This window comes from Empidonax traillii, unplaced genomic scaffold, assembly GCF_003031625.1.
Source record: "Empidonax traillii isolate 1590-97213 ecotype Southwest subspecies unplaced genomic scaffold, ASM303162v1 scaffold312:size2399984, whole genome shotgun sequence".
NCBI lineage: Eukaryota > Metazoa > Chordata > Aves > Passeriformes > Tyrannidae > Empidonax > Empidonax traillii.
Genome location: NW_020955505.1, coordinates 864,920 through 881,218, shown reverse-complemented (window position 1 = coordinate 881,218; position 16,299 = coordinate 864,920). Strand labels below are relative to the sequence as shown.

Genomic DNA, 16,299 nt, shown 5'->3' with positions numbered 1-16,299 from the left:
GTTAAATGCAGGAGTTTAACTTTGCAATAGCACAGCCCTGAAGTAAAATGATTTATTTGGTATTTATAATTTTTTTTTTTTCAAAACAAGTTTCTCTGAAACCATAGCAACAACTGCTCAAGTGAAGATTTGGAATGATGATGAAATCATTCACAAGCAAAAAATACCAGATAGTCTCTGGTTTTGGGTTGGTGGAATGTAAGATTAACTCTTAATATTAAGAAATATTTCAAAATATTCTAGGTAATCACCCTAATCCCTTTGAAAGGTAGACATTTAAAACTACTTTTTTTTTGCCAGAAAATTACATCTTTGATTTTCAAAACAATTTGTCTTCTAACTTTCTGATGGGAATGCTGTGTGCATAAATGTCCAAGTTTATTACTCTTCACTTACAAGACAATATACATAAATAGATTTCACAGAGACCCTACCACAGTCTATTTCTAACAGAATCACATGTATTCCAGCAAAAATATGCATTTTTCTGAAAGGTCTCTCTATTGCTTCCCCTTCTCCAAATGCATTTCAGAGAAGTCAGTTCAGGAAACCAGAATCAGTTACAACTTACCCTCACACTTGAGTAGATGACATCGGATTTTTCAGGGAAAGCAACGTGCTCCGTTTGAGTAGTGCAAGAGTTGTAAATTCAAGCCAACAGGTAATTTTTGGTAATTCAAAAGCCTTTAAAACAAATCTAAATGCTGCGATGACAAATAGGGTACTTTGTGAAAAGGTATCTAAAGCTTGATGCTCTCGCAGGGAGTTTTGTAACTGTCTGTCTCAGCTCAACAAGCTCTCGTTTCTTTCCTCGGCCATTTGCCAACTTTTCTAATTTAAAGCAACTGTGAGCTTGCTGTAAAACTTTTTCTGGAAGGAGCTCAGTGTGTACCATGGAGCAGGGAGCAAGCATGTGCTCCAGACTGACGTGGTATGACAGAGTCCTAACAGTACATGGGGCATATCCTCCCCGAGGTAACGTTATATCATCTTTGGAAAGAATGATAGGCTAAGCTGTCTTCTTCTCAGTAAAAACACAGAGAAGAGGAAAAAATCATGCTGATTCTGGCATGTTGTCCACTCAGCATGGGATTTGGGAGGAGCAGCATCTGCCTCAAAGTGCAGGAAGAAGCAACAGCCTCAAATACATAAAGTGCTCAGAACTCCCAAAGGAACCTGGACACCAAATTGTCCAAAAGACTCTAGTCCTTGTCTGAGGCTTTGGGGAGAGGGCCAGGGGTTTCCTCCAGGGCTTCCTCTGGAGTGTAATAGGGGGTGCCTCTATCATGGGGTGGCTGAGGTTCATGGCTGGGCACAACCACAAATATCTTGATTTTGGAGAGTTTCAAACTTGGGGGTTTGGATAGTTTCAAATTATGCTCATGGCAATGAACCTACCTTCTGAGACACTTACAAGCTTTGAATAACAGAGGCATGATTTTCAAAGGCATCCACTTACTGGACATGGCTCTGCTCTACTTTGCTCAAATTAAGATAGTGAAGCATGTGAAACGTTGTTCATACAGAAGAGCTGTCTAGGCCCATGTCAAATTCCTCCTTTTTGCAAGGAACTTATTTCAACCAGTTACGGTTGACATATGTGGTGTGCATTTATGGACCTACGAAAATGGTCCCCTTTTGCAAATATGAGTTTTCTCTGCAGAGGAGCTAAGAACAAACAAACAAAAAGCCAAATGACAAAATATTGTGATTTGGGAAATTTCAGTCTCCTTGTGGGTACCATAAAGAACTTTTTTTTTTTTTTTTTTTTTAATGAGGGTTCTGAAAAGCCCACCCCAGACTGTACCCCAAATCATTCAGCACTTTTGGAAATGCACCCAACTGACCTGCTGATGTTAAGGTGACATAAGGTTTACTGTGGTTGTTACTAAATGACTTTGGTTTTGTCAGCCATATTTTATTGTAAAACTAATGAAAGTGAATGGAATCAATAGAATGAACATTTCAAAGGTGTTTGATGGCCCTAAAAGAGGAATGCATCTTCTGTGAAAATACAAGTCCATGTCAGGACACCATTTGTGGTATGGCTAAGAATGATTTTGTTTGTTTAAATACTCTAACTTCCATGACTCTGAAATATTAAGTATTTCATATTTTAAATTGAGAAATAAAACCCAGAGTCCTGGGCATTCCAAAATAAAGTACTGCCCAAAGCTGGAAGAAAGGGTTTAAGGAAAATCTTTTCTTCTAATGGACTTTCATTTCAGTGCTAAATGGTAATAATCAGGATATAGAAAACTGTTACAAAACCATATGATGCGGTGAAAACTTTAGTATATGATTTTACAAGTCTCAATTTTCCCCCCAATATTTTCATTTTGCTCTGTGGATCTGCTGGTAAGCTTAGTTGCTGGTGGGCAATAGTGAAAGTGGAAATACCATCCTGTCATGTCACTTAAATGTACCTAAGTGATTTCTGTATCTTAATTTTCACTTAGTGATCAGGCATTAGGTATATCTTTTTAGGTACTGGTGTCTCTGAAAACTTGTACCTGCATGCTTATGGGAGTTAAACAGAAGTTTTGAAGATTACCCAGAGTGTTGTCTTCATTCTCTCAGTTGATCTCTTTCTGCTTTGGTTTAGGGAAGCTTCAGATGATCCTTCCTCTTCCTGATAAGTCTTTCTTGAGGAAGCAAAGAATGTTGCCCATCACATGGGAAAAAACCCCCATATTTTTAGCAGTCTGTGGAGAAGACTGGCAGGAATTATGAACCTGAGCTCTGCCACTGATTCATACCTAGCTCTGGGCTAGGAATCTTCCTGGCTGCCATTTATTTACCTGCCTTATAGGAATGTGACTGAGGCTAAATAGCCATTGGTGAAGTAGTAAATAAGATTAATCACACTAATTTTACAGCAGTAATAATTAAAATCAAATAATCCTTCTAAGCTGTTAACATTTTATACTCTCTGAGATTACCTGAGTAGTTTTCTATGGTCCACAACACAAAGTTAAAGAATCAGCTGTCAGTTCCCCTCTTAGGTTATAGGGAAGGAGGCTTAAGGGGGAAGATGCAGCTAAAGCTTTGTCAGAGGGACAGAGATATGAGCGTCAGCATAGCAAAAGTCTTATGAAAAAGAAATTGAATCTATTTCATTTTTTTTACCAGACTTTTCAGATTGGAGGCAGGAGACAAGGGTAAAAGTGAAGGAAAAATTGGAGAGTGTTGTGCAAACCTTGGAGGGTTAAGTGTTCAACAGAAGAATCTTTTGGATGAAAGATTTTATGTTTATAGGGTAGTTTACTGGTGGCCATGATAGGCTCGTTTTTAATCCCTCTGAAGTTACAGTTCTAGGCAACCATTTCATATTTTAGCACTTCACCAGAACATTGATTTTCTTGCTTTTGGCTTTGTCTAGACACAGCTGAGGTAGGACTGAGCTGCTAGGTGCAGCACTGAGCCAGGAACTGCTGCTTGGCATTCATGTCCTCACAGGTACAACAGAACAACTAACACAGGGGTTAGGAAAAAAAGGAATCATTCATCCTGGAGAAATTTCAAAGGGGAAGGAAATGCCCCTTGGCTCACCTGTGACTGCAAGTCTTCACATGGTCCTGTGCATGTGGACATTAGCTGCACCTTGAAGACAGAAAACATGAATGTTTTTAAGAGATGCATGAGAATGCATGTGCTTTAAGGAATGTAGTTGTCACACCCTTGACAAACTATGATCTTTTATCCTTTCAGGTGGCAAGCAGCTGAGACTTTTTCCTGGTGACATCTTTAAGTCTCGTCTCTGACCAAAATCTTTTAAGACTCAGTGGGTTTTAAAAAGTTGTCATGGTTTTTACTTGTTCTTGGAAACTAAGCAGGAATTTTCCCTTCCCCCTGCCCACTGTGTGAAGGGGAGGTTGAATGGGCAGATTGGCTCAGGCAATTGATAAACACAAAAGAAGTGGTTGGTAAAAGCACATTCCAAGTTGATGGCCCTCAAGATTTTGTCTGTGGGGAGGGGTGGGGAGTTCTTTTTTATTTTTTTTTTTCTCCTCACCTGGGAAATGAGAGGGAGTTTGTTGTTGCCTGAGTTGGGACAAGGTCCAGGTGGCAGGAGCTCTGAGGTGGCTTTGTTCTTGGCCTGGCTGCCAGCTGGGAATTTTGCTTGGATTTTCATTGGCGAGGAACTGTTTGGGAGGTCTCTCCTCCTCCATTTTTTTGGCAGCAGTTCTTGTGCACATCAAAGGAGAGGGGAAGCCACACCACATGACTCAACCAGCAGGACAGTGTGAGTTCCCGTTGTGAAGGACCTTTTTTTCTTTCCTTACTTCCTCCCTTTTTTTCCAGTGAGGGGGAGGGAAGACCTCAATTTATGGTTTCTCCAGCACACCTGAGGGGCCCCCAAGCGTGGCAACCACCAGTGATCCAACAGTGCCCCGTGCTGACTGTGATTAGAATTGCATCAAAGGGCACAAACTGAACTGGTTACTTTTTGGTTTGTTTGTTTGTTTGTTTTGAAGGGGATTATTTTTGGGTATAGGATTATTGTTTGGTTGTTTTATTTGTGTTCTTTCATTGTTCTGCCAATACACATATATCTTTTAATAAAGGGTTGGTTTTTTTTCCTTTTTCCACATTTTTCTCAGCTGGAGCCTCTTAATTTCGGATTTACAATTGCTTAGATGGAGGAGTTTGGGTCTTCCTGATAACTTATCCTAAGGAAAACACTTGTGTCTCATTAAACTGAGACATAAGTATCAAGGATGTTTTCAACACAAGTATCTGAACCAAGAATCAAACAAAATCCTTCATCTTCAGTGAACCACTAAGAATTTGTTTTGTTAGCAGGAAGGAATTATGATTTTGTGGCATTAAAAAGAGAAGCATCCTTTGATGCTGGGATTTGGGATTTTCCTGTGTTATGGCTGAATGCATTGAAGTCCATATAGTAGTCAGTTCAATTACCAAGATGTGGATGTAAACACTCAGGATTCCTCTTGCCTCGATATTGAGAGAATTAGCAGGTTTATAAAATCCGGTGAACTCTAGGAGGTCACAAAGCTGCTAAAAGCCAGAAGCCTAATTTTCCCCTCATGGAGGAGACTAGCTTCATCCTGGTAAACAAAAATATGTCCATGTCCAGTGACCCTAAATGAGAAGAAAAATCAGTTGGTACAAAGAAATAAGATGTCAAAACACATGGAATTTTTTGCTTAGTTTGATGGTGCAGGAGTGTGTGGATTGGTTGTTGGTGTTTCAGTTTTTTAATTATTATTATTTGGTTTGATGGGTGTTTTTTTTATCACTAGCTCCCACCATTTGCAGCTCAGCAGAAGAGGAAGGGATGGGAGGTCTGCTTTAAGGGGTCCTGCTTTCATGATAAGTCACGATCCATTTTAAGGTGTGCTGCTTTTTGATTGATAAGAAGCTCATATGGCCTGGCAATGTGTGCTTGCAGCCCAGAAAGCCACTGTGACCAGCAGGTCTAGTGAGGTGATTCTGCCCTTCTCTCTGCTCTGCTTTTGGGAGACCCTACCTACAGCACTGCATCCAGCTCTAGAGCCCACAACATAGGAAGGAGTGGAGCTGCTGGAGTGATTCCAAAGGAGGGCTACAAAGCTGCTTAGACGGTTGGAGCACCTCTGCTATGAAGGCAGGCTGAGAGAGTTGGGATTGTTCAGCTTGGAGAAGAGAAGGTTCCAGGGAGACCTTTTAGTACCTTCCAGTACTTAAAGGAGCTTCAAGACAGCTGGAGAGGGACTTTTTACAAAGTAGATGATAATACGACAAGGGGGAATGGCCTTAAACTGACACAGAGTAGGTTTAGATTAGATATTAAGAAGAAATTCTTTACCGTGAGGGTTTTGCAGCACTGCAACAGTCTGCCTCATCCCTGGAAGTGTTCAAGGCCAGGTTGGAGTGGGTGGCATCCCTGCCCATGGTAGGTGATTTGAACTAGATGATCTCTAAGGTCCCTTCTAACCCAGACCATTGTATGAATATATGATTCCTAGTTGGTACACCCATCTGGAGATGTCCAGCAAGTGAATGGCTGAAGGATGGGGACACATGGGTGAAAAACAGCTCATGTCCAATTGACTGTGCAGGTGCTGGGGCTGCACACCTCAGGGAGGCACCTAGGTACTAATGGATTAACTCCTCATGCATTTTTTATCTATATGAGATGCAAAGTGCATCTCCAACAGGGCCTATGACTTTTCAAACAAGTATAATTTATTCTAAGCCTGAATTTGCTACAAAACACAGTCCAAATCTCATTTACCCAATGAAATTACCTGCCTAAAGACACATCTGCTTTGCACCTCCATTCAATCATTAGTCACCAGTGTAAAGCTAGCATGCTGGGTTTAAATCTTATCTGCTTGGAACAGCTTGGAACAATTCTGATGTACTCACTGTTTTGAAATCAAATGTTATTTGTGGCAAGCAGTACAGCACATTACATTTCTCACCCTCCAGTGAGTCAGATCACTCCAGTGTAAGGGTTTGGAGTCTTAATGGGGCAGAGCATTGCAGCTCCATTGCCTCCACTACATATTTGCAATTAAAATTTTAGTTGGAGTTTCATTTCACATGCCTACACTTCCACATGAAGAGAGTTTTTCCAGCACCGTTCCCCACTTCCTGCTCCCTTTGCCTTCAGCAGCACACTTTTCCAGCAGCAGTACACTTTCCAACTCTTAAATACCAGAGCCTAGACTTACAAAGATGTTTTGATGTCTCAGTCCATCACTGGAACTCAGTGAAGTTTACAGGGCTCCTGAAATGAGTAGGGGCTGTTGTAAGAGGACAGTATCTGCCAAAAGCAATGTTTTGTATAGTTCTAGCTCTTTTTCTCTCAGTCTGTTTTCCCAAAGTAGAGAGAGTATCAAAAGCAGACCAAAGCATTTCTTCTCCAAAAGCTGGACTTCTGTGTTTCCCAGAAAGTGTCAGGGTAATCACTGAGTACAGGCCCTTCCTCAACATTAAAACAAGGTCTATCTCCACATTGCCTTGAGTGGCAGTTAGGATCTCATATGGGCTAAGGTGAAGTCCCTTCACAGGGATGGAGATATTTCACTAAATATCCAGGTTTTTATTTCTTCCGAATCCATGTAAATTGTTTATGATGGAAATGGAAATAAATTTCACATCTGTCAGTTCATTTCCCTTTCAGAGTAGTATTATTGTCTTCATCTCATATGTGGTTGTAGAGATGTACCCTCCAGAGCCACGACAGCTTCCTCTGCATGAGGTCTCCACTTATCACGCTCCTTTATTTTGGTAAATAGAGAGGAAATAAGCCTCCACTTTATCTTCTACTTGTATTAGCTAGATGGAATGAAAACATGCTTTGTATTCATGATAGCGTAGCAATAATGGCTTATATTTATTTCTCTTCTGCCAATTGCAGTAGAGCAGTAACTAAAGATAAGCCTGAAAGTAACAGAGACCCATTAAAAATTAGCACACATACTGATTAGGGAGGATTGGGCAACCAAATACTTCCTCCGAGCATTCTGAACAGTTTTTCCTGCGTTGCGTTTGTACAAGTGAGAAAGCAAGATCTGCTGGCCCTGGGGTGCAGCACATGGAGCTCTCATTGGTGCTCTGCTGGCACTGGCATGCTGCAGGCAGGCGTCCCCCAGCACTACCCAACAAAACATTAAGTCCTTGGCTTTAATTCAGTTATTACAATGTAGACCTGTTGGCACTGGAGACCACGAAGAGAGACCATGGCAGCAGCAGTACCGAAGCACTCTTGTGCTCCTTCAGCTTTGCTGTGTCCACTGCCCAGGACCAAAGGATACCTTACAGAGGTCATGTTTCTACAAGCTTCTGATTTAAAACCCTTTGAAAAAGAAAGCTGTAACCATACACAAAAGTTAACAACATTTCTCTGCTTGCACACATCAGTATTAATTTACTTTAAATATTGACACCAATCTATTCAGCATTACAAATGCAAACTACTTATTTTTGTTCTCTTCTATTTCAACAGAATAGGCCAAGAAAGGACTTTTACTCTGTTTCATACTCCACAGGGCTATGCACAGTGCTCTTTGAGTCATAAAGAAAACATTATCAGCTTGAACTACTTTCTAGTTTCCTTATTTTGTTTGTTCAAAGAGAAAGTTACCCGATTCATTATGGTTGGGTTATCTGGAAGCAGTTCGCAATGTGCTAGCTGAGTGCTTTGACCTTTTGCGTATTCTGGAGTTGATGGTTTGGCCATCCATCTTCTTCACTTGTTGAAACCCTCACTTAGCAAAGAAAGGCCAACAGCCAAGTCTGTGTGAAAAATGTGGTGCAAAAGGAATCAATTAAGAACAGGGCATATTTCATTGTGTTTCCCATAGACATTGTAACACTGAAGATTATGTAGAATTTGAAAAGTTGCCTGAGTTGCCTGGACTTCAAAATTGCTGACAAATTATGACTATATTACAATATTTTGATAAATCTTTTCAGGAAAAATAATAATCTTATGTGATCCCATCACTCCTGTACAAAGTAGTTAATATTCCTGTTTCTCACACTGATCTAACTTCTACTGTTGGTCTCTCCAGTTTCTTTCTGACTACCTTGCCAACTCCTTTAATTTAACACAGCTAGAACCAAACTCCATATTGCCCTTGTCTAATCTCCTGTGACCTATCACTTTTCCCCAGGAGTATTCCCAGGAATATGAAGAAGGATAAAAAAAAGATAGAGATGAACAGGCTGATACAGAGTTAGGAATTTAATCACAGCTTTCAGGCAAGGTTCTCCAGACTATGCCCACTCTGCTGTGCCATGTACATGTTCAGATTTGCCACATTCCCAGCTCCTAACTCCTAAACAAATGCAGGGGTCAGTGCTATGTTTATTTTAACACTAACATTGCTAGTGCTATATTGCAGTGCTAAGCATGGGTACCAGAGCAGCCCTAGGCTTCTAGGTATGCCCTTTCCAAACAAGGACACTAAGCATAGGGCTAAAGAGCAACTAAACTCCCATTTGCTCAGTGACCCTTGAAACCACAACTTCTCCACTGCAGTGTGAGATAGAGGGGTAGAGAATGTCCTTTGGGCAGAGGAGCATCCTCCCGAGCAACAGGAGGTCTAGACTTGAATTCCCTCAGGCTCAGGGAAGTCTAAAACTGCATATAAAACTCCTCTGGACAAATGCTATTTGTAAAAGATTTATAACATATAATATATTTTATATATTTATAAAATGCTATCAAGTCCATGGATATGAAGGTCTGCATCTATTCTCTATTCCAACCATGTTTTACAAGGAGAGAGCCCTTCAAATATAAAGGAGGTGCAGAGAATATCACAAACCTCTCAAAAATGGGGTTTATGAGTGTTTCAAGCTCTATTGGCCTTGAATATAGGTGAAAAAACTCGCTGTAAAAGAAATTCAAACAACAAAAAAAGTGAATTTTTAAGTGTGTACACATAATAATCTGTGCTGAAATGTTGGCAGTCCTGTCCAGACAGAAATATGGCATTTGGATGAGTTTCAGCACATTTACCCAGTCTCAAAACTCATGATTATGTTCTAGCAGTTAGTCACTACAGTAGAAAATCATTGGATAAGAAAAGGCTATATACCTCCAAGAAGGACAGGAATTGCACTGAATTCATGCAATGCATAACCAGGAGGACAAACGCATTAAAAAAATATGCATTTACTTTATCTGCTGAGAGTGGTTTGTGTGAATGGTGAAACTGCAAGTCCCTTACCTGAAGAGGGGCAACTCTTCTACATAGTTCAGGAGCTGCCCTCCCTTCCAACCCATCCAATGTGGCCTTTGATCCGTGCATCTCTTGGGCAGAAAGGGCAGCTGCCAAGTGCAGCTCGGGGATCATGCCATGAGACAGTCAGCCAGACAGTCTGCAGTGCTATCTCCAGAACCCAGCAAATATCAGCCTTGCACACGAGGCACCATATGGTTCTCCCTGACTGCACATACAGCTGGCTTGGGTTTGAAGAAAGCATTATCTGACACCCTCCTGCAAATGATTCAAGGGTTACTCCAGGATAAAATGGCAATTGCTCAAGAAAACCAAACAGTACATATGGATACGCATGTATATTCATCTCTGCTGTTCCTTCTCTGGCTGGCTGATAGACTATCCTTCCGGCTGCTAAACTGCTAACAGAGGGTGGCATTTCTTTTTTTTAAATGCTCTTTAATTTAATGGAAAGAGGATTCTTTTAATTTTTAATTGACACCATCCCCCAAAGCTAAGACAAAACTAATGTAGGGAGGCTGAAGCACAATTAATTACAGATGGCCCCGTTGTACTGCAGTGGAGCAGGATGCAGCTTGCTCTACCAGCAGTTACCTAACTAAGAGGATTCAGCATAAAAAAAATAATTTATGCTCAGGCTTTTTGAAAAGTCTGGAAAGATCCATGGCATTAAATTTCTGTTAATAAAACTTTACTGTGGATGCCTTTCCAAGTGAGTAGACTTCTGGCTCTACACATTTCCTGACCTGTACAAGTTCTCTGACACTACTTGTAACAAAATATAGTTGGTAACTTTCTGAAATGAAACTTCTAATTAAGAACAAACAAATCACTGCTATCACAATTAGCTGGACTACTTAAACCTGATGAGGTAGCATAAGAGCAGTGACCAGAATGAGCAATTTATCTCAAAAACCTGGAACATTTATTTTTGTTAGCAGAAGAATCTGTCTTTTGTGCCTTTAGAAATATACCAGAAAGACCAGAAGTTTAAGTTAGCAACTTCAGCAGGCACAGATGAAGGTTTTAATGTTTTTCCTTGATCTCCAAAGTGTGTTGCTATGGTGGAGACCTACTGCTACCTTGGTGTAATTGAGTATTATTGCTAACAGAAAACTGGGGATCAGGTCATGGTGGCCCATGAAGGTATGGTTTTTAAATATACAGGCATTGGGGAATCAGCCATCACGGGGTGCAATCTGACCTTATTTAGCAGTTCCCTGCTGCCAAAATGGGGTGTCTGCCCCCCAGCACCCTGCCCTACTAAGCCATGTGCTTTTGCTGCTGGTTCCACCACTCGCTGGATACCACTGCGGGAAAATTCAGGATGTTAATCTGGCACAAACTCATGCAGCAAGAAGTTACACTTTATTTCTGTCAAATGAGGAAGGAGAAAGAGTCACTGAAGGACCCAGAGTGCAGCAAAGGTTGTGCAAAGGGCCATGGCAGGGAGCAGAGATGGGAGGTTCTCTACTGCAGGATGTGTAGGCCACTGGCCTTGGAGGTGCCCATCCACATCAGGAGGACCTGAATGGCTGAATATGTTGCTACCTGCTGTCACCACCCTCTTCTCTGCAGGCTGCCTAGCCCAGAGCAAGTGTCAGTGGCCTATGGTATGGACTGTACAAGATGCTGCAGTTCATGGTACAGTCCAGTTTTCAGAAATGTGGCTGGACACAGTGATACTGCAACCACTTACTGAGACAGGGATTGCACAAACTTTCCTGGATGGTGGGATTTGATTTAGGTTGTAGCATGTTTTTCATTTAATTAAAGAAACAGAGACCAGAATCTATGAGTCTTCATTCTAGGTTCTTATTGGAGTGCCTCAAGCAGAGTGTGCTTCAGCGTTCTGTGGGAGAGATGGAGGCTGCCCAGCCTGGCTGCAGGGGCATTGCACTCTCACAGCAAAACTCGGTGCCTGGGTAAAGCAAAGCCTGGCACAGATGGAGGGAAGGTGCTGAAGCAGCAGTGGGGAGCAGTCCAGAACTGGTTGGTGGGATGATGTGGTTTCAGCCAGGCCATGGGAACATGTGTGGCCAAATGGTGTTAGGGGAAAAAGCAACAGAAAGGGGAGGAGAGGAGTGCTAATGTTCTCCTTGCTGTTGCCAGGAACAAGTGCCTCTCCAGCTTCACTGCCCAGGGCTCAGAGACAGAGAGGCTGGAACCTCCCTTCTCTGTCCTTATGCACCTCCCCTGCTCAGCCTTCACTGCTTGGAAATGAAGGTACAAATGTAATTTGAAGAGCAGCAAGGAATTGGGAAAATCATGGAACACAGCAGAAGCTGGAGTGGTAACAAGCCCAGAAAGCTGCAAAGCCCATCACGGCCATACCCTGTGTCCATCCAAGGCAGGGGGCTGTTTAATGAGCTCACTGCAGCAAAGAGGAGAACATGCAGTCCTAGATGAAAAAACTTATCTCTGTTTGGATATGGAAGTCTAAAAGGAAAAATCCAGTCTTACGTACTCTTATTTTTTTCTCCTTGTGTGTGTCTGTTTCCTAATCCATTGCTAATTCAGTCCATCTATAATGAATAAACAGATCAGTATTCTGGAATGTGTTTTTAATTACAGTGTTGTTTCTCTTAAATGATGAATAATGAGGATATCCTTTCTCTGTCCCATGTGATCTGTTTTCTATAGGGTTTCTATTTTAAAAGTTTCCAACTATCTTTCTTTTCTTGTTCCAAAATGTCTCTGTTCTCCACCCCTTATATTTCCTGGACAGCATTTTAACTCCACACCAGCTAAGTGTGCTGTGAATATATTATCCTTACAGATATGAGAGGGACCTCTAATTTCCATGGTGCTCTTTTCCAAAGTTTCTTGAAGTTTCCCAAGTGACTCCAGCCAAACAACACAGGAGTAATAGTGCTGCAAAGCAAAAGAATTACATCATTAGAAATTGCTAAGAAATCATGGACTCAATCGCTTTTTGCGCTGATGTATCTTTGTGCCCCTTTGCAGAATTTAAACGGGCTCATTAAGGGTTGCTCTGCTAGTGCAGAAGTACCTGAGTGGACTTACACATAGAAGGCTCATCTTCGAGAGACCCAATTACTTCGGTTCCCAAATGGTCCGAAATGCAGAGAGCACAACCATGGCTTTAATGATCATTCTTTGACACCTTCTCTGCTGCTAAAAGACTGTCCTTAGAGTTAGAATGGAGCACCTGAAAACTGGAATGATTTTCATAAAGTATTTTGCTATTTTTAAGCATCCTTGCCCACATCTGGCTGCTGATGAAGTCAGCAGGGAGAATCCCACCACCACCAGGAGCATGGGAGCTGGGGGGGGAGGGAGAGGGCATCCCACTGTGCACAAGCGTATTATCCCCCCCTGGACTTGTGCAGCCATCCAGAGCCAGGTCCACAGCAAGTGCCACCTGGCAGCACTTTCCCAAAGTCACAGGCCATCGCAGGGAGGGACAGGTTACTCCCATCCCCAGGTACCCCCCTGATGCGAGTGTTGAGTGCAAGGAGTAATGGTAACTTTTAGAGGGGTTGAGGTATCAAATGGGTTTGAACACCACTTGCTAGGAAAGAAGTGAATTTTTTCTCATAACTTCTTATTTAAAATGAATATTTTTCCCCTCCAACATGACACAAGGCCATGATTACAGCTCAGTGCACCAAGGAACTCTATGCATAGTCACACCAAAAACAAGAGTGTTGCTTGACCTTTATGCTTGTATACCAGCACCTACATAAGGAGATAACTCTCTATCTTACCACTTCCCTCAATTTACCACATGAGCTAAAATATTCTTTCCATCTCTATGCTAGAATTTGCGTGTGCATATGCTTTTTACCCACAAACAAGGAATCTGCTCTGTTCAAACATTTCCATTTGACACCTTTCAGTACTGGGTTAAAAAGTCTAGATAATGGTTTTGCAGCTCACAGATTGTTTTGATTTGGCTGCCAATCAGGAGAACAACTGAGCTAAGCTGCTTTGAAATACTTCATTTTCTTTTCTCTTTTTCAAAGCAAAAACAAAATTAAAAATGGAGGAGGATGGAGGAGCTGCATGGAGCTCAAAAGGTATATTAATTTTTGAATACTGATATAGAAAGACAACGAAACAAAAACAACAAAAAAATTACTGTCATGAAGGAGACAACTCCTTCCTCTGCTTCAGAGTATCTGAATCCATCCCTCCCTATAGCAAAATATCCTGATACTCAGCTGTGAGAATATTCTTGGGTGGATCCTCTGAGTCTTGCTGACATAAGTATAGCTTTACAGACTAGGTGAAGATTATTTTAGCATTGAGAGGATGAGGACACTCCCCAGTGATCGGGAAGGCTCCAGATCCCAGTGACTCTCCCTGTGATTCAAAGAAAAATCTCAGCATGAGTTCACAGATTCACATCTGCTGCTTCAAAATTATTTTATTTCAAGAATAAGTGATTTGTTCCTCCACCTCCTCCTCAAAGAGAAGGGATAGGAAACAGAATACTTCACTTAGCTGTATTCCAGATAATCTGTCTCTTAATTTACTGGTTACTTTTAAACTTAAAAACCCCCCAACCAACCAACGAACCAACCAGAAAAAAAATAAAACAACCCACAAAATGACAAAAAAAAAAAAAAAAGTAATCTTAAAGCAAGATTTGCTGTTGTCACAGTTGGACTCCATGGTGAGAAATGATCGAATCAGTGCTCCCAAGTCACTCACTGAGGAGTGTCTGCTGCTGAGCAATGGAGGGAGGTCCCTCTCCAGCAGATGTGTTGCATCAGGGAAGGGAGGATCTGGGCTTCTGTGCTCAGGAGAGGGGAGTGTGGAGATGCGAAGATGTGGGGGATGCAGAGATATGAGGAGGTGATGGCCTCCTTTCTGAGGTGGAGAATCCTCGCAGCTCCGCAGCTGCACTGCCATATGTGTGCCCTGTGTGCCTGAGGTTGAATCTGGTTCCCTCTGCAGCTTCAGTCCCCATAACAGCCATCCAACCAAGTTTTCCTATGAATGAATTAAACCCAACCCCATTAAAAAAGAACACAAACAACAACAGACTAACAAAGAAACAAACAAAATCAGCAGAAAACTGCTTTTGCTTGTAGCAGCTTGTCTGCTGCCCCAGACGAGCAGGATTTAAGAGCTCGCCTGCGCTCCGTCCTTAAGGAAGCTGATGGAGAGGTGCCCGATCCAGGCACGGGCACAGCCACGGCTGCAGGACCCGAGGGGCCACTGCGGGCCCTGGGCTACGTGTGTGCTCCCTTTAGTGCCCAGACACAAAGAATTCTTTACAAAGGGTTGAAATGTAAAGTCCTCCCGCACTCCCATGCACGGTGAGCATGGCAAATCAGAGGGAACAGTTTTTTCCCTAAGGCAAGCCAAAAGCCCTTCCATCCCCGAAGGCGAGTGGCGCTCAGCCCCAGCACAGCCCAAGGCTCTCTCGTTTTCTGCCTATTATTGCCCTCTGGTGGCAGTTTTGAAAATGGTTGTTTTTGTGTCTGGGACTGCCGTTCACTCTTCCCTTCCTTCTTTTCTTTAAGCTTTTCTTTTACGATTTGCCTCCAGTGTGTTTCACTGCGTCGCCAGCCTGAGCAGCCTCGGACTGGTGATGCTAAAAAATAATTACTTGGTTACTAAGCTCTTCTAAGACCTCCTCCTTTGTCAGTAGGGATTTTGGTACTGATGTTTCACCACCTAACCTGCTCAGAGTTGACACTCCTGCAAATACATGAAATTGTGTCAGCTCAGGATATGCTCTTGGTTTAACACACCCCTTAGGGTACTCTTCGAGCAGAAGATCCTGATGGATAGGCTTCGGTGTCACCCTCACCCTGTGTATGAGCTGAAAGCACCAGTTGGTTTATATTCCAATGACATGGTTTTGTCCAAGAAAGGTTTTGTTTTGTTTTCTGAAGCCAGGACAATAGTGGACTGTTTTCTCCAGTGCATCAGTGAAAACGTATGGAGCTGATCTGCCCTAACAAGCTTAGCATGACAGTTTCTTGGCATAACTTTTATGCATTTGAAAGGACCAAGACTAGGAGTCAGCTTCGCCAAAAAAAGAGGCAAGCATCTTTTATTAGGGGTGTAACTTAAAGCTTAGAGATCTTTCATAAAAATAAAAGAATGGACTCTCCTCACCTACACTCAATCTGGATTTGGAAAACATCCGCCTTTTTTTTAAATGAACTTTGACTAAATTTGGGAAATACTCCCCAAAACCAGACTGCCCACACAGATGGCCTGAGGGTTTGCTGTAGGAGGGAGGGATGCAGGGTGTCAGAGTGAGGCTGCAGACCCACCATGTGGGATGGAGATGGCTGGCTGTGGAAGAGGAGAGCTAAAGCCTCTCAGTCTCATAGCCCACCTCCATGCCACATGGAGCATGAGCTCTTTTGCCTCCTGTTACAAAGGGTACCTTGGCTGTCTAATATTCATCTCACCAGTTGTCCTCTGAGGCTGCGACTTGGCCAGCTGAAATCTGAGCGTGGTGTTGCCTTTGATTCCATAGCATTGCTCCTGCTGGAGAGGGTGAAAAGCCTCCAGCAAGTCATTTTGATGAGACCTTTTCTCTACAGCAGAGGAAACTTCAGTGCTAACTGCACTAAAGATGGTGAAAAGCAGTGACCCAAGTAAA

At 42.3% G+C, this 16,299-nt stretch overlaps 1 protein-coding gene across 1 annotated transcript in view; it reads right to left on the bottom strand.

Annotated features, from left to right (window-relative positions):
* Positions 1-908, bottom strand: part of C1QTNF7 (C1q and TNF related 7) — a 50,006-nt gene extending 49,098 nt beyond the window's left edge. The window contains exon 1 of the mRNA XM_027891257.1: positions 572-908. The gene's annotated coding sequence lies outside the window, so the exon portion shown is untranslated. The remainder of the gene's footprint in view (positions 1-571) is intronic.
* Between the last annotated feature and the right edge of the window lie 15,391 nt (positions 909-16,299).